This window comes from Equus caballus, chromosome 16, assembly GCF_041296265.1.
Source record: "Equus caballus isolate H_3958 breed thoroughbred chromosome 16, TB-T2T, whole genome shotgun sequence".
NCBI classification, from domain to species: domain Eukaryota; kingdom Metazoa; phylum Chordata; class Mammalia; order Perissodactyla; family Equidae; genus Equus; species Equus caballus.
Genome location: NC_091699.1, coordinates 53,861,387 through 53,888,580, shown reverse-complemented (window position 1 = coordinate 53,888,580; position 27,194 = coordinate 53,861,387). Strand labels below are relative to the sequence as shown.

Here is a 27,194-nt window from a genome sequence, read left to right as displayed (position 1 = left end):
TGAGGGAGGTTGACAAGCAGGAGCGCGCTTGTAAGAGGGTGACGAAGGTCATCGGGGACTCACGTGCTGGTTCTATACGGAGAGGAAAGGAGCTGTGAACGGTAGCTGAGCATAGATCTTCAGGGCTCAGTCTTGGGAAGACTTCCTTTGGGAGTGTGCAGAGAGGAAGTGGGCTGCCTTAGGAGGCAGTGAAGGATGGAGCCCAGAGGAGGGGCCAGGTCAGATGACCTCACAGGCCCATTTCCTCCCTGAGGTCATGGTCCTGTGCTCTTCTGTCATAATGCTGAGAGCCGAGCCATGCAGCGCTGGCTAGACTGGAATGATATCACATGCAATGGTGAGAGGTTTCTGCTGTGATAACGGTACATAACGAACAGCCAGTGACTCAGTGGCTTTGACAACAACCACTGACTGTGCCCACAGTGTGCTGGTCAGCCGTGGTTTGGCTGCCCTTGGCTGGGCTCAGCTGTATCTGGATAGATCAGGCTGAACTCTAGGCCTCAGGTGGGGATCAGGTCTCCTCCATGGGTCTTTATGCTGAGGCTCAAGCTGAGAGTCAACGGCTTCATGAGCATGCTTTCTGTGTGGCAGAGAGTGGAAGCTCCAAGAGGACTGGCAGAAATGTGCCCTGCCACTTAGGGCTTCAGCTCAGAACAGCACATCTTTCCTTCCATCCTCACTCCATGGGCCAACGCAAGTCACATGGCCAAGGCCAAAGTCAAGCGTAGAAGATCCGCCCATAGAAAGGTTACATCGAGGGAAGGAAGGGACAATTTCAGGGAAAATAATACAATCTATCACAGATAATGAGAATCTCTCACAGTAATGTGACAGTATAGCGTAGTGGTTAAAGACATAAACTGATATGGGTTTCAGTTCCAGCTCTGCTACTCCTTGGCAAAACGACCTTGGACAAACTCTCTGGGCCTCAGTTTCCCCATCCAGAAAATGGAAACAGTAATATGCAGACCTTCCAGTGTGCTTGTGAGGGTGGGCTGAGAAGACAGATATAAGATGCTAAGCTGGATGCCTGGCATCTAGGAAGAACCTAAGAGATGCTGGCTGCTGTGTTGTTAGGAAGAATCTATTGAAAATTGTGCCTTCTGGGGACAAAGCATGCAGCAAGGTGAGGGAAGAAACATTTCAGGGAAATAATTTGAAAATCTCTGCATGGTAGGCTCATGGAAAAAGGAAATAGCTCTGTAACTGAGTCATCCACTGAGCTCTGGGAACAGAAAGCCTGCAGGCTGGCACTGTTCTCCACTGCAGGGTTGACAGCTTGTTGGAGAGGGGATGGCACAGGGCGGGGGGGAGATTTCCTCTCCCAATCGCTTGCTCTGGCTCACCTGCAGCCCCATGCATGCAAAGGTCCAATTTCTCAAACAGCTTCGGCTGGCTTGTGGAAATGTTGGGTCCCAGGAACTGGGCCACTCTGCAATTTGAGGATTTAAATATATGTAGAGGCTTCGTCTTTTCTTCTAAAGAATGATACAAAGCCCTCCAAAAATGCATCATCCTGCATCATTTGTTATTGTCGTGTCTACCCAAATAAAGCCCTAAGCTATTGAAAGGGAGAAAATAAATAATAGGAAAAGAGATTAGCAAAAACCAGATGATTCAGTCAGCAGTTCCACCGGTTATGAGATGCCGTTGGTTGGGTGCTGGAGACAGGGTATGGGTTTGTGAGTGCCCACGTGGCCCAGCGGTTAGGGCATATCTTTTGGAGTCAGATTGCCTGAGTTCAAATCCCATCTCTGCTTCCCGGATATGTGACTCTGAATAAATGAGCCCCAAGGATTCAGAACCCTCATCAGTTAAAAAGGGCGATGATAGCTCCTAACTCACAGGTTACTGCAAGATTGGCGTGAAATACTGTGGCTCCTGAAGCACTTGCTATGCTGTAGCCGCACGGGTTGTTTTTCTTTGTGAGTGCTCAACAAGGGTGATAAGCACTCCATCAGCCAAGGTCAAGAATTTTATTCCCACTTGGGAAACAGTGTTTGCTTTGAGCGGGGACCAGGAAGGATGGGGGAGGCACGCAGAGGAAAACACCACTGCAAGGCAAATTGCCTGGCGGCACTGGTCTACAGACCCTCAGCTTTGGAGGCTCAGCACTTCAATTTGTGAATGGATCTGTTGCAGGTTGGGTTCCTCAAAAGCAGACTCTGAGATGAGGATTCATATGGAAGCAATTTATTAGGGACTGATTTATTAGCAAGTGTTTCCTGGAAAAACTGGTGGGGGAGTGGGGATGTGGGACTAAGAAGCAAGACTGAGCCAGGAGGGTGAGTGTGGCTCAGTCCCCATAGAGACAAGGCATGTCATACCTCAGAGTATCTCCATCAAGTTGAAAGGAAGTGCAGCATTTAACAGTCTTTGGTCAAGGTGTCCCCAAGATGATGCGAATTCCCAGGCATTTCCAGCTCTTCATGCACACAGGCAAAGTGGGTTTTGGCAGCCTGAGATCCGTCCTCAGGTGCTGGCTGTTGGAGAGAAAGCACAAGGGGTGCCAGTGCACACAGACATGGTAGGGGGATCCAAGGGGTTTGGGAAGAGCATTAACAGCAACTAGTACAACATCCAAAGGGGTTCGGGTGCCGGAGACGGCTCATGCAAATCAAACTCCCAACAGATGGCCACGTCTGCAGAGAGAACCAGAACCAGCAGGTGCTCCAGGTTCTCATGTCCGAGGATCAACCCATGTTGTCCGGGGATGAAAGCCTGTCATAAACAGTGCAGGGGGAGGATGCACTCAGCTAGGGAGGGAGGGGGTGGTTTGGCTGCATTCATAATGGCTGAGTCCTGGAGTTTCACGGGCGGTAAGAAAAGGATGGGGGTTTCATGGGTCAGGATCCCGCCTTGCCCTCACAGAGCGGGGAAATGAACTCTCCCGGCATCGCCAGCCGCGGTGGCGGGGAGGAAGAAGCATCCTGCACTTGGAAGCCGGAGGAGTCAAATCCTGGCTCTTTCAGGTACCAGCCGTGTAACTTTGAGCAAAGTACCCAGCCTCTCAGAGCCTCATCAGCTACGATCTGGCTGAAATGACTGTCATCCCACTCTTTGTGGAGTGGTTTCAGAACCAGCGTCCCAGACCTCTCCCTTCCAGAGCTGAGAGATTACTGCTCTCTCCAAGGGGACTGTCACTCAGAAAAGAATGTGTAACTATTACTATTGCCCATGTTTTCTTCAGGGCTAGCCTCCCCTATTTTGAGGCTCGCCGTCCCCTTTCTTTTTGAGGAAACGGGGTCTGTCTCAAGCAGCTCCTAAGTGAGTCCTCCTTGAATCACCACTGCTCTGAGCCAGGCTGCTGGCCCCTCTCCTCGGCCGTCTCCCTAATGCAACCACCAGCTCTCTGCCTTCGTTCCCTGAGTGCCACCAACAGGAGGCTGCTGTGTGTCACGGAATTTTGCTCAAGGCTCGGGACCATTGAAGGGGGATCAGGACAGAGCACAGGACAGGTGACAACTTTCAAGGCGGTCCTAGAGATCCTGTGCTGAAAGCTGCCAGCCTCCTCCCCTGGGGCTTTCCCTGGCCCTCTGTCTCCCCAGGACTCTCCCCGCTCAGCCCTGCTGAGCCCCTCTTTTGAGAGCGTGTCTCCAGGGACACTCCCCAGCCTGCTGCCTGCCACGCTGGCTGTCCCAGGACAGGTCTCAGGGCCTGCCACCTGCCATGTGGCCTCTGCAGCTCCCCTGCTGCACTGTGTCTACCCCTGTCCTTCTGGTCTGGGCACAGGGCCCTCATTTTCCTCAACCATAAAGAAAGAAAAATAGAGAGCTCCCCCAATTTTTCCTTTTTGTTTTTGTTTTTTAACAAAAACGCAGCACAGCCCAAGAGGCTGAGGGACTTTTTTCCAAGAAATCTGGCTCAAACAGCAGCTTGGTTTTAGCAAAATCGTTCTTTCCTGTCCCTCGATCATTTCTACCATCCCCACCAGCCCCCATGGGTCCCACTTCCCAGCTCCCACCGCTCTCCCCACCCCCACCACACACACACTGACTCGTCCTCCTCCAGCTCTTGAATTCCTCCAATCGAATCAAGTCTGGGCTGGAGGCCTCCTGCCTCTTTAAGGTGACTTGGCATTTCTCTGTGTGGATCCATTTTGCTGGCTTTATGGTTTAACTGGCAGAGGGATGTCTTATTTCCTTATCTCTGAATTCTTCCAGGCACATCTCTGTGGCCTCGCCCTCACCCCACCCCACCCATGGGTACCTGCAGAGCTTATCCGCAGAATCAGCAGCCGTGCTCCCCACTCCCACTGCTCTCCTGCTTTCGGATGCTGCCCCTACGCTTTCCCCCGTCCATCACCTGCAAGGCTCCGGGATGCTCTGAGATATTTTTAAACATTTGTGTTACAGTAAGCGTGCATGTTCATTGCAGAAGAAAAATAGAAAATATAGATGAGCAAATACAAAAATCAGTCTTAATCCGCCATGCAGAAATTGCCTCTGCTAACATTTTGGTAAATATTCTCCCAGGTTTTATTTTCCATGAATATACATGCATATTAATCGGGACTCTGTTGGTTGCAGTGATAGAAACTCAACTCAAACCCCTTGTCACGGGCTGAATTTTGTCCACCTCCACCTCCCAATTCATATGTCGAAGTCCTAACTGCCAGTAGCTGGGATGTGACAATATTTGGAGACAGGACCTTTAGAGAGGTAATTAGGGTGGGCCCTAATCCAAACGACTGGTGTCCTTGTAAAAAGAGACCAGGACACAGACAAGCAGAGGAAGAAGACGATGTGAAGACACAGCCGGGAGAAGGGCGTCAGAGGAACCAACCCTGCCGACACCTGGATCTCAGACTTCCGGCCTCCGGAATTGTAAGAAAGTAAATTTCTGTTGTTGAATGCCCCCAGTCCGCAGTACTTTGTTATGGCAGCCCTAACGGACGAGTGCTCCCCTCACACCAGCTGCAGCCCAAGGGGCAATTTGTTTGAAGGATGGCACAGCTGCAGGAATAGCTTGGGTGATGCTGGGGAGCAGCTGGGCCGCATGGGACAACTGGAACCAGGGATTTGAAAGCCACCAGGAGCTCACGTCCTGTCTTCCCTCCTCCTTCCCTCTGGCTCTGTCCTCCCAGAGCCAGCTTCTTATACCCGGCGGGAAACTGCACCCCCGGCCCAGCTTACAGCTTCCCCACAAGGAGGGCTTTTGTCTCACTGCTGTTTACAGAATCCTAGGGAAGGGTTTTGACTCGCCTGGTCATTGCCTCCCCCCAACCCCCAAGGACAATAATAGGGACACAGCAATTAATTTGTTGAGCAACAACTCTGTGTTGGGCGCGGTGCTAAACTCTCTATTCATTTTGCCATTTAACTTGCTAAATTTGTGGGGTTATTATCATTATGATTACCACCTTCCAAGTGAGGAAACTGAGTCACAGAGCGGTCAGGGCATTTGCCTCAGGTCACTGTGATATTGCTGAGTCTGGAGTGGGGGTGGACAGTGAGGACAGCTAGAAGGCCCTCTCTAAACCAGGTCTACCCCAATTCCTGTAAATCTTGCCACACCCTTCAAGTGTTGTCCATGATGCAGCCACCTCGCCCAACAAAGTGTGCCTTCCAAGGTCTTGAGGAAAGGCCACAATGAATTCTGGCTGGGTGACTCCATTGTGCCTTTTATTTGAAGGTCACAGAGGTCAATACAAGAGAGGCCAGTAGGGTGGCAGCCGAACCCTGAATCGAGAGCGTGGAAACTCGGAGAGTCCAATCCACGTGCCGTCCCAAGCTGGCCTGCTCTGTGCTCCCACAAAGCTGGGTCCCCGAGTCCTCCGTGGGCTTTCCAGGAGGGAGAGGAACAGGCAGGAGCCTGCAGGTGATGCAGTGGGCTTGTTTTCCACCCCACCTTTCTCCTCTCCTCTCCTAGAGCTTATGGACTGGGGCGCTTGCTCAAAGGCTGGTGCCTGCTGTCCCACAGCCCAAGAGGCAGGCTCTCCCGGGGCCCTTTGCACACCCCGCTAGAAATGGCACCACCCGTAAGGATGCCCAGGCCTCCTGTGTTGGGCTGGCTGGAGCAAGGGGCATGGCTCCAGCTTGGGAAATGACACAGTGAACTGGCATCTCATGGATTCACTATGCCTGTCTTGGAGGTCATCCCATGCAGGATGCCACCAAGGGAAGACTTGCTTTGTTCATGTTTTCTTTCCAGCATTCAGGTTTAGGCCCATGGGATTTTGAGAGCCATTCAAGGTTGTACAGGACAGCAGGATCATCTTCCCAGCACTTCCATGCCACATTCGGGTTCTGCTGGTTGACCTCTGTCCCCAAAGGAATTATTCAGATTGTGTGACTGAGGAGCCGGGCTGAGTCGAGGGTGAGGCAGTGAGGCACTCCCCTTCAGTGCAGAATTTATGGGGTGCCCAAAACTCCGTAATCAAGAGAAACAGTATTCTTATGCAAAAAAATAAATAAATAAAATCAGCAAAGTATGGCCCACAGGCGTCTGCCTGTTTTAACATATAGTTTTATTAGGACACTGTGAGCTTACCCAGCGTGCAGCACTTGGAATCTATAATAATCGAGTCCACCAAAGAGAGAGGGAACTTCCCTGGGAAACCTCTGACTTGGGTGCTGTGTTAGTCAGGATTCCACAGAGAAACAGAACTACCAGGATTATAGATATGTAGAGAGACAGAAAGAGAGCTTATTTTAAGGAATTGGCTCACACCATCGTGGAGACTTGGCAAGTCCAAAATCTGCAGGGCAGGCTGGCAGGCTGGAGGCCCAGGGAGGAGTTGTCATTCAAGTCCAAAAGTGGTCCACTGGCAGAATTCCTCCTTCTTCTGGGGAGATCAGTCTTTTTCTATCAAGGTCTTCAACTGATTGAATGAGGCCCACCCACATTATGGAGGGCAATCTGCTTTACTCAAAGTCTGCTGATTTAAATGTTAATCTTGTCCATATCTGGAATAATGTTTGACCAAATATCTGGGTACTGTGGCCTGGCCAAATTGTCACAGAAAATTAACCATCACAGGTGCCTTCTAGTATTATTGAATTCGTGATTGCCACTGTATTTTCTCTAGGCATGCATTCTTTTTCTCCACAACAAGAGAAGAAAGCCCTGTATTTGAAGAGAAGAGGCTGTCTTTATACCTCTTTGCATGCTCTGGTGTTTTCTAGCACAGTACTTTGCACAAGGTAGACGCTAAACGTTTGTTATTTGAGGGGTAGCTATTAATACGGCTACTTTTTTGTCCTCAATATAACTTTTTCTTGGGGGGGGGGGCGGTCAAAGATTTGCAGGACTTTAGCAGGAAACTGGTTACTTTTCAAAATCCAAGCACAAAATACTTCAGATTCAAATATCAGAAAAAAATAGTCCTTTCAAGAATATTTTCTCTTGTTCTTCCAACTCGTGCTTTAAAATCAGCCCCCAGCCCTTGACCTTTGACGGACTCCGTAGACGAGGGATCCCAGCCCAGCGGTCTTCCTCCGTGGAGAGGAGGCACGATTCCTCTTACAATTGCTTTCTCGGAACCTTCGTTCTAATAGTAATGAAAATGATTGTTGTCAGATTAAGACACAAATTAATCCTGTCTGAACAACTTGATGTTATCATGTTTAATTTCAAATTTAATTATTTTGGTATTTAATTACAAAACAGTTAATTACTTTATTGTAATTATGTGTCTCTTTAAAGTAGAAAGAGGCCAAAAATCCCTGATAAGCGGCTACCCTGAGGCAGAGCCACTTGCCAGCTTATCTCCAACGTGTATCAGCCCTGCTTCTTGATTTTCCTGTGGTTTAAGCTTCTCTTTCAAGTCCTTTTCAATTTCTCACTTCCTATTTGTTCTCGGGCTCTTCTTCCCGGTCCTAGACCCAATATCCAAAGTCACTGCTTACATGGGTTTCTAGGACCCGGACTTCCGGAGCCTTTTTGTTTGACAATACCACCTTAAAGCAGCCACATCTACCCACCTCCACCTTCCCGGAACCAGGAGCTTGCACGTGATACTCTTCAGTCAGGGGCTGCAAACTTCAGTATTTTGAGCATCTCCCTGCCCATAGGCATCTAACGCTAGAATGGGGCCGGTCCCATCTGTTCAGGGTGGATGCTGCTCCTAGCTCTGCCACAGGCCCCAGCGGTGTCCTAGGGAAGATGTCAGCACGGCTGGTGTGGTGGAGGTTCTCTGGAGGCTCAGGGAACTAGCTATTTGTCTGGCATTTTAACCTTCTCACAACTGGTGCAACTTTACCAGACAGCCGGGCTCAGTCTGGTCCCTGCCCACAGGGCCAGGCAGGTTAGGAAGATGCAGGAAACAGGCCAAGGGTCACATGTGCCCGGGGATGATACGGCCAGGGAAGCAGCTTGGTGACTATCACAACCGGCAAGTTTTTTCCAGAGAAACCAAAAATCCAGATTTTTTTTTTTTAGTGAGAAAATCTCAGATTTTAAAATGTTGGGGGCCAACTCATTTTTTCTTTTTCAAACACCTGTGGATCAACCAAAATATAACCAGAGGCTGGAGCTGACCCCTGGGAAGCCCTCTCCCCGACTTGAAGTCATTGCCTCTCTATCCAGCATGGGGGTCCTATCTTCCCATCTTCTGTTTAAGGTGAGAATGGACTTCTGGCTTCCACTCAGGATGTAGAAAGTTGGGAAAACATCCCTCCCATCCTTACAACAAGAAAAAACTGAACATTATGCAAATTCACAACCTCCCTTGAACCCAGAAGAGAACTGAGGCCACAGAGTAAACAACTAACCCCAAATCTAAAGAAAGACAGGCCTCTCCAAGGAAAGACAGGAGGCGAGCACTTGCTTTCCTAGAACAGACAAAGCCAGACATCACACTAGCCAGAAGGAATGCCCCTGAAATTTGTATGACTTGCTAGAGATTAAGTGTGGGTCACGTGAGACTGTGGAGCCCCTGGGAGCCGCACACACAGGCACTCTGCACCCACTGGCATGCTTTTCTCCACCGACCTCGCAGGCGCTCATAAGAAACATAAGGAGCAGAGCAACAGTCCTGAGAGAGTGTCGCCCATGGTGCAGCTCTCAGGGAGGGGACAGCAGCTGCTGCAGGAAAGGCAAGCAGTCCTTCTTCCCTATGGAACAGCATGAAGCTGCTGGGGGAAGGGCAGCAATCTACTGAGCTCAGAGCACCATTGCAGCTGGAGGGAGAGGACAGGAAAAAATCTCTGCCCCTGAGGAAGAGGCAGAGAAACATCCCAGACACAGACTGTGAAAGGCTCCTACAGCTGGGGGCAGTGCGGAGTCACTAAGACGGCCTCACTCCTGAGGGGCAGGGACACAGTGCCAGCCTAAGGCTGAGGCTGATCCAAAAAAAACGCCCCTTCCCCCACCCACATGCTATGACTGGGCCAAGAAGTGTCAAGTACAAAGTGACAGCATCCATTGCAAAGAGAGGGGCAAAAGCATGGAGAGACATCGTCTCTGAGGTGCCGGTGCAAAGGAAATACTGCAGCTGAAGGTGGAGCAGACAGTCAGAAAAAGCTTCTGGAAACAATTCAAACACCCTGCAACTGGGGAATGGATAAACAAACTGTGGTACATTGTACAATAGGATACTAAACAGCAATATAAAGGACTGGACTACTGACCCACTGGATAACGTGGAAGAATCTCACGCACACAGGGCTAATTCCTACACACTGTAGGATTCCATTCATACGACATTTGTGCAGAGGCAAAACTATAGGAATAGAAAACGGATCAGTGGTTGCCAGAAGCTGGGGGTGGGGGTGGGGATTAACAACAGGAACAGGGAAATTCCGGGGGCCATAGACTTCTTTATGGTGACTGTGGTAGAGGTTCCAGGACTCTACTTTTCTCAAGACTTGCAGACCTGTACATTAGAAAGGGAGAATTTTACTCTGCATAAATTATACCTTAATAAAATAAATGGGAAAGAATGAGGATCATAAAACTATCAGATCAAGCATCAATCCATTTTTTTGGATCATCTTTTAAGTTGGCTATCCTATCCTAAGAAAAGGACAACTTGGGGCTGACCTGGTGGTGAGTGGTTAAGTCCATGTGCTCCACTTCAGGGGCCTGGGGTTCGCCAGTTCAGATCCTGGGTGGGGACCTAGCACTGCTCATCAAGCCATGCTGAGGTGGCGTCCCACACAGAAGAACCAGAAGAACCTACAGCTAGGGTATACAACTATGTACTGGGCTGCTGTGGGGAGGGAAAAAAAAAGTAAAACAATAGCAAAGGATGGGCTCATGAACTGGTCAGTCTCCTTGTAACTAAACCACAGGAACTCAACTCACCCTAGCTCAGGGCCAAGGGGGAATTTGATGAGAGGACTGTCTGTATCTCTCAAAGACTGGCAGCTGTGTACCAGGGACAAAGGGAACCAGGGTCTCATTTCTGTCCCTCATCTCCCTCTCACCTTTGGGACATTCTCTCTCGCTGCACACTGGCTTCCAAACATGGCCACCAGCAGCTCCCGGCCTCACTTTTCACAGCTTCACCAACAAAGAGGAACGACATCCCTTATTCTAATTCCTGTTTAAAAAATCCCAGGAGGCACTCTGATTGGCCCAGCTGAGGTCAGTCAACAGTGGCCCAGGGGAAGAGATCCTGTGACTGTCAACTTCCATTCCACATGGTTGGAGTGGAGAAGGACCAGATGCTCCCTCCAAAAGGGGAAGTGCTAAGCAGACAAAATAATTGCCCATTGCAGCTCATTGCCATTTTATTGCAATAATTTTTTTGTTGTTGTTCTCCAAATGAGGTTGGAGTTCCCCTTCTGGCTTTAGTTCATTTTAGTTTTGTCAAATGAACAAGTGACTGTTGTGAGTCTGCTCTGGGCTGAGAGGAAGAGGAACGAACCTCATCCCAAGCTAATGGGGGAGACGGAACACATAAACAGCTCATTGCAGAATCCTGTGATAAGCACTCAAAGAGCACAGTGGAGGGGGCCGCCTAACCAAGCCTGGGGTCTCAGACAAGATTTCCTGTAGGAGGCGATTCCATGGCACTTTGAAGGTCTAGTAAGAAGAGGAAGGGCCTTCCAAACAGAAGTGTAAGACCTGAATGAATACAAGGGAACTGCTCTCACCGTTGGTGTATTGTGAATCCCTCAATGGGGGATGTCAGGTCTTTTATGATAAAGATACAACACTTTACCTTTTTTTAAAGCACTTTATAGTTTTCAGAACACTTATAAATACACTTTTTTTTCCTCTCCAGAAGCCTTACCTGACAGAAACATTCCCAAGAATAGGGAAATAAGAACAAAACAAACTTCTGAGAAAAGGATGGATGAGTTTCTTCAACAGTGCTCAGCCCACACTGGAGCCCCCAGCTCCAGAGATAGGGTTGGCCTGTAGGTAAGGTGATCGCTCCAAGGTGGGGGTTTTGTAAGATGGTGGTGGAAACAGAAAGTGGCCGGGAACTTCCAACTTGCTAAGCAATGCCTCGTGGGACCTAGACTGGGCAGGGAAGGTAGAGGAGAAACTATAAGAAAAAGGAGGGTCAAGGAACTGGAGTTCTAATGAAGTTGAAGAACCAAAACCCTGGGAATAAGGGCACAAAGAGTTGGAGGGGTAGACATTGAAGTCTGAGATTGAGAGATTTCTGAGATTGTGTAGGTCTGAGAGGTGGCACACTCCACAGTATGGAGCCATGTCAGTGGTTTGCCAAAGGGGGGAGAGGATAGTAGTTATTGGAGGCGAAGAGGTCAAGGAGCTTTGAGACAAGACATTGGATGTACTTCAACATGAAAGCTGAAGCCATGAGGTTTATGGATTAGCTTGGACTGGAGGAAAAAAACAAGCTGCAGGTGCCATAGTCTTTAGGGAAAGAGAGGGAATGATCAGGCAGTTGGTGAAAGATGGCCACTGGGAGGGGAGAGCGAGGTAGAGCTCAATGACAGGAGTTTCAAGAAGGAGGCATTTGCTTGGGAATGGAAGAGCGCTGTCCAAGAGCAGCTGCAGAGTCAGTGGGAGACAGCCACCACTCCACTGGCCCCAAGGCCAGGTTGGATGGTGCCAACACAGAGAACATTTACTGAAGACCAGATACTGCCTGAATGTGCAGATTAGCTCAATGTCCATCAAAGTTGATAAATAAATGAAAAGCAATAGGATATATTGGAGTAAATGAGGAAGCCATTTGGTTTAAAACTAATTTGGCCTGACCTTGTTTTTCCAAAAGGGCCTGATGTGGCCTGTTGAGCATGCATTATACACCTGCTTTAAACATTTACAATGTCCCAAAGACAAGAATGATGCCTTTCAGGACAGGGATTGTATCTTCCCCATATCAGCATTTCCTTAAGGATAAGCACCTCTTCTTAGAAACTAAGGATTAATTACTGACCTGCTGTGCTCCCCTTGTGACCACTGTTCTGCTATGCTAGCAAAGCAAGCTCATGACTACTATAAAAGGGACATTCCTATCATATGCGATGTATGCTCTTTGTTTCAAGATGGTATATACCCATTCTGTACACCCCACTTCTTTGGTGCCCTTCCCTCCTTGGGGAAGGAAGGCGTTAGGCTGTAGTCCTCAGATGGGGCTCATAATAAACTCGCCCCAATTTTGATTTACAGATTGATTATAGATTATATGCAGCAACAAAGTGTAGCATTGTACCACTTTCCATGGATGAGATGGTATCAGGTAGTCCATAATAATCATTTTCTCAATTTAAGACTAACAATTTAAGACTTATTCTAATGTGTATTATATAAAGTATGTAACCAGCATATCAACATGGAGAATTCGTGGATATTATTGCTTAGAAGAGGCTAAAGTTTCAAATGGAGTCAATTTAAAGAAAAATATCAACTAAATAATAAAACAGACGGCACACAGGTACGGGGCAAAGTGTGAAGGTGGTGTGCAAATGCCCCAAATGTGGAAAAACCTGGAGTCTCTCACCTCCTCTCTCTGCACAACAACTCTGTGGGTTAGATACAGCCGTCCTTCTCACCTGTGTATTGGGACATCAAGGCTTGGGGTGGTGAAGTGACTTTCTTAAGAGCCAGAAAGCAGTACAGCTGGGGAAGCTGTGGCCTCATCCAACAGCCCTGGTGTCTAACCACTGTGACACTGTAGCTCCAGCTCACACTAAGAAAAGAAGTCCCAGGTCTCTGCTATAGAAGTTTCCCACAGTGTCTTCACAGCCTGTAATGAAACAAACAGAATCCTGGGCATTCCAAAGGGAGACTCCTGTCCTAGTCACACATCCTGTATCTTTTACACTGAAGTATTTTAGATGTCAGTTCAGTCTGATTTCTTCTAGAAAATATAAAAGAAAAGAAATCAACATCATTATATCAGACAGCTCATGTGCAGCCTCAGATTCTCTCAAGTGGCCACCAACACGCCCAGCCTCCGCCATGACAGACTCGGTAAGCAACTCAGTTCTGCCACCCGAGGCCTCTGTGCAAGTCTCTGGCTGCTCCCACTCTTCCCAACATGCCACTGAGAATGGGATCTGGCTTCCCCAGGCAATGCAACCCAGAAGCACCAGGGGATTAACTCCCTGCAGGGAGAACCTTGGCCGGTGAAAGACAAGAGATGAGAGGGAGCCAGCAGATAAATCCCCCCTCCATTCCTCCAGAATGGACTGTTTTGAGCCATGGTGTAAAGTCTGTTCAGAGACATCCCACATGGCAAAGTGACCAGCTGTGTCTCTTCTTGAAGCAAGGCCTGCCCAGCAATGTACCAGCTTGTATTTTCTCCCCATCCTTCCCGGTGCCACTTCCTCGCCCCTCACTCCTGCTGCCCTGGGATTGCACCTTCTAATAAAGCACGAGCACTTACGCCTTGCCTCACGCTCTCTATTCAAGGGAGTCTGGGCTATGTGAAACTAAGTAGGGTTTTTTCCCCCAGTTCTCATCCATAGCAATTTTAAAAGTCTATTTCAAAAGTACAGTGGGCTACTCCCCTCACCTCAAAAGACTGCCGAGGGGAACAGAATAACTCACTGGCAGAGGCTGGGAGGTGGACTGCCTGCTTGGGTAAAGGCAATAGGAGCAACCACTATGCTTCTGTGGATGCTCAGCATGTGGGTGAGGGATCCAGCTGGGAAGCCCACAGCCATCAAAAGTGCATAGAGATGGCAGCCGAACATGACCGTGCCAAGAGGAAAACAGCAGCCATGAACGCCACACAGCCTAGCCACCACTGGGTTCTGGCTTGCCCCGCCCTGCTTGCTAGGCTGTGGGCTAGCAGGAAGCCCCTGGGATATTCCCATCAGATGGAGGAGGGGCAGCACCTAGAGGAGAGGGAACTTTGAACTGCATCGTGATTGAATTCCTGGACTAGACTAACATTTTTATTTGATTAGACTGGTCTTTGCTGGAGTGGACTGAACTCAGTGTTCATGCTGCCAAGTGGGAATGAAAGCTCATTAAAGAAAGTACATGCAATTATTATTATTTTTTAAGTGCAGTTGGACTCTCCCAGGCCCCACTTTAATTTGGCCAGGAGCACTGTCCTTGAGTGGAAACCCTGAGGAGAGCCAACCAGACTCCAGCACTAGGACAAATGGGGTTTATGTTTCTGTGACTGGCATAACAAGGCTTGGGGTAAACTACCAAGAGGCTGTGCAATGGTCCAGCTGCAGAACCTGTCTACACGAGAGGCCAGCTGGCAGCTCCCAGCCACAGAGAGCATGGGAATGAAAGAAATGTCAGCACTTCAAGTATGTTTTTTAAATGTGCTTTACTGTTTATATTCATTGTGAACACAGTCTCAGTATCACATTTTGCTGGGTGTTGTATAAGTGGCATGTGTGTGCATGGTGTTTATGGGTACAAAGTAATGGTTAAGAGCTCAGGCTCTATGATCGGACAGAGCTGGCTGGAGACCCAGCTCTGTCACTCCCCAGCAATGTAAGTTTGGGCGAGTCTTCACCTTTCTAAGGCATGGCTTTCTCATCTGGAGAGTGAGGGTAAACATACCAACCTTACTGCGCTATTGTGAGAATCCACACTCCATCCTCAAGGTACCACCTTTACAATGCCTGCCACACCCACACCCTCCTTAGGCTGGGTATTCTCTGCTTCAGCCCTGCCCCAACTTAGATCCAGTCTCTGCCCAGCTCTGTACCCTCAGGGGTCTGTCCTTGTGGACTCTGTGTGGGCTGCTAGCCCGCTGGCCTCCCAGTGTCTTGGCCCATGGAAGGCACTGGCAGGAGATGAGACCTCGGGGGAGAGAGGCTAGGGAATTTCTCTCCTGTCCCTCCTCACTTTGGTGCCCTGACTCTGTCCCCACCTGGGTCCCCTTGGTGGCTCCAGCTGTCAGGGGGGCCTGGTTTCCTCCTTTAATCCTCCAGCTTTGGGTGGTAACAGCTGCCCCTGGGGCTCCTCTAGGGGGCTTCAGCATTCTTTAGGGCCCCATTTACCCTGTCACTGAGATCTGCGAGTGGTCCCTTCATCAAGTCTTGCCGTGGGGACCATCGAGGAAAATTCTTTTTCCTACCTAACCCTGAGTGATGCACTCCTGAATTACTGTTTAACTGGTGTTTTCTTCAGCAAACTCACATTTTAAGAATCTAATGGTTTGTTTATAAGAATTTTGTGTCTCCATGTCATTGTGGACTTGACATGCTGGTTTTACCCTTTCTAATACATGTTAAAATAAACACATAACTTTTAAAATAAAAGCGTTCATGTTCCGCCTAAAATAACCTCTGGTACCCCCATGGCCTGTGGAGTCCCCCTTGGGAAGGCCTGATCACTGGATGTGACTCTCTCAGCTCAGGGACACACGCTTTCTTGTCTGAATGCTGCCCTTAAAATAAGGACCCACGTCGGCACATGGCAGCAACTCCAGAATGGCAAACGCACACCATGTAGGAACATGTTCCCTCTTAAACTATCTATGCTTTTCACATAAAATACGACATATTATCCTGGTGCTAATAAAGGATGAATGCCTCCCATTGTGACAGCTCTCTTCACGAGAACGTCTTCTCTACCCCACAGAGAAAGGGCAAGGAGTTCACTTCGAAAAAGAAATGATCTGCAATCACTCCCAGTGCAAATGTAGTCTTTCTGAAGTCCGTCTGCAAATTGCAAGTATTTTAAAAATAAATTTGGTGGAATCTTGCTGGGATTTTGATACCAAGAGGCTGAATAGTTAAGACAGAGCATATCCCGCTTTGTTGAAAAATAGAATATGCCCAGAAAGCTGGGTTCAATGACTCAAGCACCCTTTCTCCTTCCTCCTGCCCCAGCTCCACCCCCCACACCTCCTGGCCATACACACACACACACACACGCACACTCCCACTTGCACCCTCACACACATGTGCCCACACAGGCACATTCGCACCCCCATGCTGCAGGCCCCACCTGCCCCTCCCGGCCCTCTGGCTTCTGGGAGCTTACTGCTCTCTGCACAAATTGCCTCGGGAACAAAGCAAGCTGGCCTGGGAGAGGATTCTGCCACATCTGCTGGAGCAGCGCCACTCGGGATCAAGCAAGGCTGACGACAAAACTTATTTTTAAAATTTCTTTTTACTATTTAAGTCACAGCGGATGAGGGGCTGAACTGAGATGCACAGGGGGTGCCCTATTGGGTGCCCTGTAATGTCAGCTTGGTTCTGGGAACAGAGGGAGGGAAAATGGCTTTAAGAAAAGAAACACACTTTGGTCATTGTAAATTTCTTTTTTTTTTTTTTTTCTGGTCTGAAGCAAGCCTGTCTTGTGTCCAAATGCCAGTCCCCACTATTCTCTGCAGTAGTGAAGACAGCCGTGCGGTGTGCTAATGCAGGAGAGACACGAGAAGCTCCTAGAAGCCCCGATGTCAGCTGGGCTTCCCTGGCCCTGCCAGACGGAGGTGAGAGGACCTCAGACCCCAAGTCCGCAGTAAGGGGGCAAGTGCCAGGTCCTCCATAGATCTCTGCACATTCACAGCACTTACCACCGGACCTTGCTCCTTCCCGCAGACCCTTCTGCCTCTGGAATCGAGGGTGCTGTTCCCTTCACCCCTCAGCTGCCAGATGCAAAACATCAGCCCTTTCACTAATTTCCGTAAAATAATCCACTCTTACCAGGTACGACTCTCCCCCACGTAATGTCCTCAATTTGCCCCCCACAGGGCATCAGGCAAAGGAGTGTTTTGCAGAAAGGCCCCAACTATTTATTACAACGGGAACCCTCAAGCCATCCATTCCAGTACCCCCAAAAAATACTGATTTTTCACATAAATAAAATCCTTAGAACAGAAATCCCTAGTTATATATAAAGTGAAAAGTGTAGATTCCTTATTGAAAACACCAGTCATTTATTTCAATAACCAAAGCAGCACCAAAAACATTCTCTATCAGTTTCCTGTGCCCTGTGAGTTTCTCCAGCAAAGTAGAGAGTTAAAGTGCCTTCTCTTTGAGGACAAAACACAGCAAAAGAATAAAAACAAACCAGCCACAACAACAATGCTTTGGACTGAATATGTATGGCCCCCTGAATTCAAATGTCGAAGCCCAAATGTGATGGTATTTGGAGGCGAGGCCTTTGGGAGGAAAGTACGTCACGTCACGAGGGGGGAGCCCTCATGATGGGATTAGTGTCCTTCTAAGAAGAGGAAGAGAATTTGCCCTTTCTCTCTCTGCCATGGGCGGACATAATGATAAGACGGCCATCTACACACCAAGAAGAGGTCCAAGAACCAAATCTGCCAGCATCACCTGGGTCTGGACTTCTCAGCCTCCAGAACCATGAGAAACAAATGTTCGTTGTTTAAGCCACTCAGTCTGTGGCAATTTGCTACAGCAGCCTGAGCTGCTGAGACAAATGACAACCCAAGCAGATGCTGTAGCGGGCACTCTTGAGTGCCTGAGCGAGTGATCAAGTTACAAAGAGTCAAAATGGCCAACTTTTGTGACTCACCTCTCAGGGTTTGCTGAGAAAAGCCTAGGGACTGGAGACAGAGACGGGAAGAACAGCTCCCCCACACAGGCCAGGACTTACCAGGCACCCTGCTCAGTCTTGTTTTAAAATGTAATCTATTTCCACCAAAGTAACACATACTCGTGTTTTAAAAGCCAAATAGTACCAGAAGGCCAGGAAGAAAAATTGTTTTCCCATTCCCGTGCCTCCTATCCCAAGTCCCAACTCTTTAGCAAATAGTTTCTTTATTTCCTCCATTTTTCTGAGCAAAAGGCTTATACTATTGTGTTGATTTTTCTGTTTTAGACACAATCTCACGCCTTCCTGCTTTGGGGGATGAGGGTTTTGGCACATACACCTTCTCCATACGTCTTTCCCTCCTGTGTCCTCCCCAAGCAATCATATCACATTTTTTGTTAAATCAATATTCAATGAATATATTATTTTTACTAAGTAAACGTGGGTCAAGCTGCTCCATGAAAGTACTATATTTCCTTTCACATATGACTTTTTTTTTTCCCTGGACTTATAATAATTGACCTTTTTTTCACTTGCATAATTTCACTAATTATCCCCACAAACCCTCCAGAAGAGATGTAAAATTCTCCTCAGTATATTCGAACACATCAGTTCCACCTCTATTTTGGAGATGTCCTTCCTGGGACCGTCCTTCCTCATGTTCCAGTCTGGGCTGCTGGCTCCCCATCCTTGCTGCTCAGTGGTCATCCCAGGGCTTCCCTCACCAAACCTTGAATTCCCTTTGTCTTTCTTCTGTGTTGAATCCATTTTCCGGATCCTATGGCTTCCTCTTTCTTTGTTAATTCCCTTATTTTGGTGTATCTCTACTAGCATCCAGACACTACCCTTGGTTCCTTGACTGGATATAGAGTTCTAAGCAGGAAATATGTTTTCTTCAGCATTTTTTGCAAGTCTTGTTCCCTTATCTTCTAGATTCCGACGTTGCTGAGATGATTAATCACTCTGACTCCCAATCCTTTGTGTGTGACCCTTAATCTGTTATTCCTGCTCCCACTCACCCAGAGGGGTTCTTCGGATCTGTTCTCTATCCCTGAAATATACAAATTTCATGAAAATGCGCTTTAGGTGGGGTCCTCTTCCCTTTCTAAAAAATTCAGTGTGCTGGGCAATTTCTGGGCTTGTTCAGCCTGGAAAATCATATACTTTAGTTCTGGGATATTTTAAAATATTGATTTCTCTGATAATTTTCTCTCCGTTTTCTTTGCTTTCCACGGAATACCTTTTATTTTCTATTGGGCCTCTTACATTGGCCTAGGGTTCCTTATTCCTCTTTCTGAGAGATTTCCTTGACTTTAGCCCCATCCCTTTTATTGCTTTTTTATTTACTTTTTTTTTAACTTTCAGCACCTCTACTGCCCTCTGAAGACTCTTGTCTTATGGATGCAGTGCCTTCTATCCCCTCAAGGGTGGGACATCATCTCTGTTTACTCAGTTCCTTTTCTTCTCCTGTTTGTTTTGATATTTACTTTCCTTGTTGAAGGTTCTTCTTGTGATCTCTGCATGTCCCTTTATATTAGGAAGGTGGCATCAAAGTTTGGCTGGAAGCTGTTTATGTGGGGATGGACTTACCAACTGGGGTTTCAGTGAGGATGATCAGGCAGAGGCCCTGCTGTACCTTTAGAAGACTCTCCAAAATTCAGCATTCTGGGTTTTTCTCTAGTTTCTGGCTGGGTAATGTATGCCTGGCAACCAGCATTCTGGGAGCCTATCTGAGAAAGAGAACTGAAGTGGAGGTGAGGCCTCACAATTTTACCGAATCTCATTTCTGTCCAGAGGCCCAGCTGGGCCTGGCATCTCAGAGTTGGGAGCTGCCCTGGATCAGTTTCTCCAGAGGGTAAACTCCAGGCTTCTCCTGGGGCGGGGAAGGGCGTGGGGTCAGGTTGTATGGGGCAGGGACTTCACTGCTCTTCAGACATACTTATCAGTTCTCTATTCTTCAGCTCCCCACCTACCCCACTTTCAGGGATAAATGGTCTTTTGATTCCCGAGGTTTTCCAGGTGTCTGCAGTGCGATGGGCTGGTTTCTTGTCAGCATCCCCCTTTGCATGCTTTTAACCGTAAAGTTGAGCACCAGTTAGGTTTTACGCTTCTCTTAGTCCTCACGCATGTGTATCCTATTTATTGTTTGACTGAAAGTCTGGTAGTTTCCCTGAATTGTCTCTCTGATCCATCCGCACAACCCTGGGAGGTAGGTACTAATGTTAACCACATTTAAAGAGCGACAAGGGAGCCTTCAAGTGGGTAGGCGATCTGTCAGGACACCCTGCTGTGGTCTGAACCCAGGCTGTCTGACCCCAGAGCCCTTGCCCTGAAGCACCATGTTAGGCAGCCTCCTGGGGGAGCAAAAGCAGAAGATGGGGGACAAGGCGTGACAGAACAGTGATCCTGGAAACTCCTCTGATGCCTGCCATTGGCTTAAGTCTTCTATTGGGTCTGGCGGTGAAAATTTGTTACACAGAAGTTTCCAAGGGGCAGCAGTGCCTCTGGAGGAGAGCTGTGGTTGATGAAGGCAGCAAACTTTGTGGCTAGTCCGGGCACTTCACGAGGTCTCTGGGTTTAAACACGACTTGAAAAAGGAAGTGTTCCAAGATCAGGGGTTTTCAAACTTACTCTACATTATAATCACCAGGGAGCCCTTAAAACTCTGGATGCCCAGGGCCCTCCCTCCCCAAACCGGTTAAATCAGAATCCCTAGGAGGGGCCTCAGGAATCTGCGGTTTGTAAAGCTCTCCAGGTGACTCCAAGGTGCAGCAAGTGTAGAACCAGTGCTGTCTTCACTAGGTCTATCCAGCTCCCAGGTGACGCTGCCGGTCCTGGGACCACTTCACATATATGCAGGACGTCAATGGCCCTGAGCAGGTTCAACCATAAAAAGTTCCTTCCTGGGAGGCAGCATCCAAGGTTGGCATTAAGGTGTGAATTTCAACTTCATGGTTAACTTCTTTTTCATAATTTCTATAAAAAATCATGTATTGCAAAAAGGGATATAAATTCTGCAACAGTTCTTCTAAATAGCATAAGGGGAATATTAATTAGCAAAGGTTTTATGCTTTTGGAGAGTGTAGATGTCACTGAAGACTTCACAAGGGAGGTGGGGGGGTGGTTTACACCTCACCTTAGGTTTACAACCTAAATAACCACTGAGCACCCCAGGTGTCCCCACTCTCAGAACATCCAGGGGCCACCACATCTCTCTGTGGCTCTGTGTCCACTCGACTCCCCCAGTCTCTTTCCTGCTGAGGCTCCTTCAAGAGCAACACAAAAATCCCTTCCCTCGGATAAGAAAGAATCATCTACTCTCTCCCCTAAAAGCACCTTCCTAATGCCCCAAACACAGATGTTCCCAAACAAAGACAGTACTGTTTCTTAAAGGAATTTTGATACGTTAAATATTCCTTCTTCATTAGACCATGAGGAGAAATCTAGATTTACAAAAATAATTATGTTTTTGTGAATTTCTATATGACGATTAATGAATTCCAAATGCACCCCAACGGGTTCAAGCATTCAGAGAATTTCTGAGGCTCTAAAATGACCTTTATTTACTTGTACCACCTTCCTTCCACCCCCACCTGGCCTCTCATATTCTCTCTGCTTTTCTCCACTAGCAGACACGGGTTTCACATATCAAAGAGAAAGAATAGTTCAAGAGGAAATCTGTACTGTTCTTATTTTATAAATTGGGTTTAATAATTCATCTAAAAGAGAATTTTTAGCAACAAGGTTTGCATATAAAAAGGGAACATGCCTTCCCTAAATAGGCGTCTGTTACTCTTGCTGCTGTGCTGAGTGGGGAGAAAAAAGGCCAGTCAAGTCCAAGCACATCTCTCAGATTTGCTAAGGACATCATGGTCTCTAGCCCGTCAGGCAAAGTGATTTTAGAGCAAGCTTTGCAAGGAGAGGAATTTAAACCACACCCTAAAAGTCTTCTCTTTGTCACTGCAGAAATCCACCTAGAGGTCATTGGGAGAAGTATGCACATTTCAAAAACTCTGCAGACTGTGGGTTTGTCCATTTCCTAGTCATAAAACGTCACCTGCCCAGACCCCCACTATTGCCTCAAATTCCAAACCAACAGCCTCTTGTAAGTCAGACAGTGTTGGGTTTAGGGGTCCGCAGGTCTCTACACGCACACACAAAGCTGTTTAGAATGTCAAGAAAATCAGTCATTCACACAACCGGGCTGCTCATGCGTGACAGGCTGACTTTAAATATTTGTCACCCCAACTTCCTGATATGGGGGGAGGGGAAGCTGGTAGAATGAAAGAGGAAGAAAATTAACAGAAACCTCTAATTGCCCAGGTTTGCTGCCTTGACTACGTCTGCAGTAGCTCTGCGGCAGGCAGCACCATCAATGTTTTCAGACCTGACAGTGGGTAAGTTGCCAGGGAGCGAAGGCGCAGCAAAAGAAGCAATTAATACCTCCTTTTTCATTGTATAGGCAGCATCTGTCTCCCTGCCTTAGAAAAAATAGTTTGAGAATTAACTTTCCTAGTTTCATTTTCCAAAATGCCCCTATTTTCCCACGTCCTCTGCAGAGTCCTGTTCAGGCAGGGGAGCATTTGAATAAATGGAATTTCCCAAATATTTCAAAAGTCTGCAATCATATAAAGTCTTTCTCCTGAAACCCAGCATATTCCAACAATGTTACCTCTGCCTTTTTGCTCTAAGGATGTAATTTGTTAATAAAGATTCTTTTGAGCAATGACACTCATAATTGGGAAAGAAATGGGCACATTCTCTCTACCTGGAGGTGTGCGGACCGAGCCCACCTTTCTTGAGGATATTTGATCCTTTGAAAAGCATGACATTCTTCTACCTGGCAATTTCACTGCTAGCCATTTGTCCTAAGAGAAGAGTCCTGGTGTGTTATTGCTGCATTTTGGTGTTCATAATTTATAATAGCAAAAATTAGGGAGCAACCTAAATGTCAAAAAAGTGATTAGTTGAATTATGGCAAATTCATACAATGAAATACTGTGCTGTTACGAAAAGGAGCTGCAGAAAAATATTTGATGATATAGGGAAATGTTTGCGATGTATCATTAGAGAATAAAACAGAATGCATATTATGATAGTTTTTAATTCTTTAAACAAATCAATTTTATTATAACATATATGCTTAGAAAAAATGGATTTTCAACAACGTATGGCATATGGTGCTGAGATCATGGAGGACTTAGTTTCTTCTTTGTGTTCTCCTGTATTTTCCTAATATAACACATCACTTACAGTCAGCAAAATAATAAACCGGAAACAAAGAATCAAATGTGTTCTCAAAATGTATGTATTGTTACATTCAAAATAAAAGATGCTACGACTCAGGGTAAAATGCAGGTGCTCTTTATTTGATAAAGTACCGTTTGAGAGATTCCACCTTGCCAGGCCAAAGTCAATGACTTTGATGCTTTCCGTGCCTTTGTGAGCTGCCTCTGGATTTTAAATGAACTGAAATGACGGTGTTTTAGATGGAGGGAGATGAAAAGGGTCCCTTAACCTGTGACTTTCAAACAAGGGCCTATGGGCTCTCACGTTTAAGAAATAGGGAGTGGTGGGGTTAAGATGGAGATTCTGGAGTCACACTGTCTCAGTTCAATAGCTGGGCGACTTAATCTCCCTCTGCTTCACTTCCTCATCCGGAAATTGAAGATAATAATAGAACCTACTTTCCTGGGTTGTCGTTGAGGGTGACCCGAGTGAATCCGCGTAAAGTGCTTACACTGGTGCCTGGGCACAGAGTAAACACTCAGTAAACGTTAGCTCTCATTACGAGCTGAAAGTCTCACCTCCTGCCTGGCAGAGGCGCCTGAAACCCCACAGCACGCTTTGCTCGGTTCAAGTTACTCAGCACCCCACGAAACGCAGAAGCGCTCCAACCCAAGCGCCGCGTGCGGACCCCGTTTGAAGCAGAAACAATGCGCGCGAGCACGCACGCAACCCGCTCCACGTGCACGCACGCGCGCACACTCGCTCCACGCGTGCGCCCACGCAGGTCTGTAGACCGCCCAGCCAGGCATCTCCTGTTGCCGTTCCTGCTTCGTCTCCACGAGCTGATATGAAATACTTCTTGCTCACGCAGCCGCTCGCTTCCCAAACCCTTTCTCAGGGTCACTGCCCAGCCTGGTAAAAGCCAGAAAAGATGGAGAGGAGCAAGGCGGGCAATGAGAGAGGAGGGGGTTAAGAAAGGGGCAGTGAGAGACGAAGTATCCTCCTTATATTGTCCCCACCCTCGCGATCCTTGCGCCAGCCCCTGTCCCCGGGCCAGCGCGCGCGAGCCGCCTCCGGGCCGCCCGTGCGCTCTGCCAGGGCGCCGCGCCTGTGCTTGGGAAGCCGGGGGCCAGACACCCGGCGTGCGACCTTCAGGAGCGACTGCATCGAATGACGCCGGTCCTCCTGCTTCCCGCCAGTGCGCAGCCACACCCGCAGGGGACCGCAATGGCAACCCGGTGCTCCATTTCCTGTCTCCCCCTGGACAGCAAAGTCAGCCCCAGGCACCATCCCCTAGGTCCTGGTCTCACTCGCGTGATTCAAGAAGGCCTTTTGGAAAGAGAACAGAATTCACCATTGAGAACGCTTATATGACAAAGCGATAATCGTTTTTGTTTTCCTGATGGAACTGTCAGGCACAAAAAAATTTTATGTAAGCTCAAGATGGCTTTCTCTCAGCAACCCAGAGCTCTTCAAGGTAAAACCAAAAATAATCTTAAAAGTTTTCTCTTGTGCATCTCATGGAAAATGTATTAAAATCCTGAACGCTAAAACTCCATTTTAGTTGTCATTATTAGGTGAATTTGACCAACTGGACAAACTTTGAAAAAAATAAAGATAACAGAAAAATCATCACTTAAGAATGTTAAAAGCCCTCTAAGTTTTTTGTAGCTGTTAGTCCTGAGTTTGAAATCCATTTTTTACCCTTTTTCTTCATCTTGGTTTTTTTTTTTTTTTAAATGCACACATTAGAGTCTCACAGATAATATGCTTTCCCTTTGGAGCTGATTTGACCCACTCTGCCTTTGACAAAACTTTTCTTTGCATTTCCCTTGTGTTCCCAACAGGTCTGTATATTAACAACATGCCTCATTTGGGGCACAGCAGCCTCATTAATTATGTCGGCAGAGAGCTGGCACTAGGACTCCTCAGAGCCTGATAATAATTCTTTCCTCCCTGCTGCCCTTGTTGCCTCTGAACCACCAGCCTACCATCGGCAGCCCCCTTTCCCTCTGCCTTACCCCCACCTCCACACCCCCCACAACTCCTGTGCTCCAGTCTGCCCACTTCTCAACTCTGCAAAGAACAGAATATGAGGTCCTAGAAGGATGACACAGTACAACTCTCCTAGTGTTGTTATTATTTGGCCTGAAAGAGATTTTCTGGGCCTACATCCCATCTCCTTCTGGCTCTCTTTGATCAATGTATGATGATGATGATGATAACAATGGTTACCACGTATTGAGTGCTTACTGTGTATCCTGTGCCTTAAAAAATGAGTGGGTTACCTCATTTAGTCCCTAAAACAACCCTAAAGGCAGCTATCATTACTAATACCATTTAACAGATGAGAAAAACTGAGGCTCAGTGAGTTACGGTCACAGGCCTGGGACTGGCAGGCCCGGTGATTGGACGTTGAAATGTCTGCTCTTGTAGGGCAGGCCATGGCATGGGGTGGCCCCCTCCCTCACCACACCCGGCAATATTGGCAAAAAGTGCCTGGGGCTCAGAGGTGTAAAATTTGTAGATCACTCTGAAAAGTTAGATAGCCAGTAATGTGGCTAAACGGAAGGTGGGGAAGCCATCTCTGAGAGTGTCAATTTGGCTGACACGGCCCAACAAATATCATTGTCAAAAGCAAAACGAAAGCCGTGATTATGTTTTTATTTTTAGTTTCCCAAGCTACCGTGAAAGTCTGCGATTCTAGCCCACAATTTCTCCTTCAAGCCTAACGTGCCTTGCCCGGTGACTAGGTACGTAGGGCACGATCAGTTGTTTTGGCAGATACTGCTCCTAATTTTAGTATTACACCGTGGTTCAGGCCATCGCGTTCCTTTCCCGACCACGTCTGGCATCTGGGTCGACATCCCCGGGAAAGCCCTTCACAGATTTGAGGGCATGTGGTGGCCGCCATATTGAAAGAACTCAGTGGTCGTGAGGAGTTCCTCGACCAACAGGAGGGCTCAGTCATTACTCAAAAACACTTAAAAAGTCTCAGCTTTATACCAAGCACTGAGCCGAGGCACTGCAGGTAAATATAGGTGGTCTCCATTCTAATTTTACTTAAAATTTGGTTTTTAAATAAATCAGAACATCTGGCTCGTGAAGCTGACCAAAACCAGGGATGAGGGACAATTTATATCCTGTTAAAGGAAGCTGACAGCAGGAAGGATCCAAATGCATTCCCAAGAGAGACGAGGAGACCCTAAGGATTGGATTTGTCATCAGTTACTAAAGATGAAGAAACTGTCTTGGGAGCAGATAGAACAGGTGGCTTGTCCATACCGCAGGGCAAGGCAAATGGCTTATCATCAATTACATTATTTTTTAGAGTTACCAATACTTGATATGGTTGATACGAAAAATTCAGACCCTCTAGAAATATAAAAAAGTGGCACTGGCCCTTTCACCGTACCCTACCCCACAGTCCCTCGAGGGATGACCACTGTCAGCAGTTTAGTGCTGCATCAAAGGAACCTAGTGCTTCTTTCCTGAATGTGACAAGAAAAAAAATCTCAAGGAATGTGGCCCAAAGGAAAACGGAGACCACAGAGCTCATGGAGTCTCAGCCAGGTGGGTTATAGGATCCTTCTGGTGGGGTAACTTATGCCTTATCCTTGACTTTTGCTGTCTGCATTGGAAGAAAAGCCTAAGAGGGCTACTACTTGCTTGTCGTATAGAATCCAGGACTCAGTGGCAGTCACCAGGCAAACTGTCATTCCATCTTCTGGACGATGTGTTAACAGGTTCTTGTTAGAAGCCAATTGTATTCATCCGGTTGCTGCCACGGTCAAGTCTTAGCCAACATTAATGTCTTTATGTTAAATGAACTTATCAAATTAGTGATGTGCAGAACCTTGGGGAATGGAACAGGTATGTTTTAAAGCGAGGAGGAGAAACTTGTGCTGGTGAATCAATGCCTGGGTAGAGACCTTGTAATAGGGGCTCTGGGCGGCTGGAATCCTGGAGGGGATTTGAAAAGGCAAGAAGGGGCCACGGTTCAAGAAATGGGCTGGGTTCAGGGCATAAACTTCACTCACTTTACAATTTGCCTTGGAGCTGACACAATAATTATAGAACGAAGTTAGATTTGGGTTAATTTTGATTGATTTATATGA

General features: G+C 47.5%; 1 long non-coding RNA gene across 1 annotated transcript in view; it reads right to left on the bottom strand.

The window, feature by feature from the left end:
* Window positions 1–6,458: 6,458 nt before the first annotated feature.
* LOC138918053 (uncharacterized) overlaps window positions 6,459–27,194 on the bottom strand; it is a 98,742-nt gene continuing 78,006 nt past the window's right edge. Inside the window, exons 2-3 of the long non-coding RNA XR_011426944.1 lie at window positions 12,921–13,114; window positions 6,459–7,492 (exon numbers count right to left, since the gene is read on the bottom strand). This is a non-coding gene — a long non-coding RNA (uncharacterized lncRNA). The remainder of the gene's footprint in view (window positions 7,493–12,920; window positions 13,115–27,194) is intronic.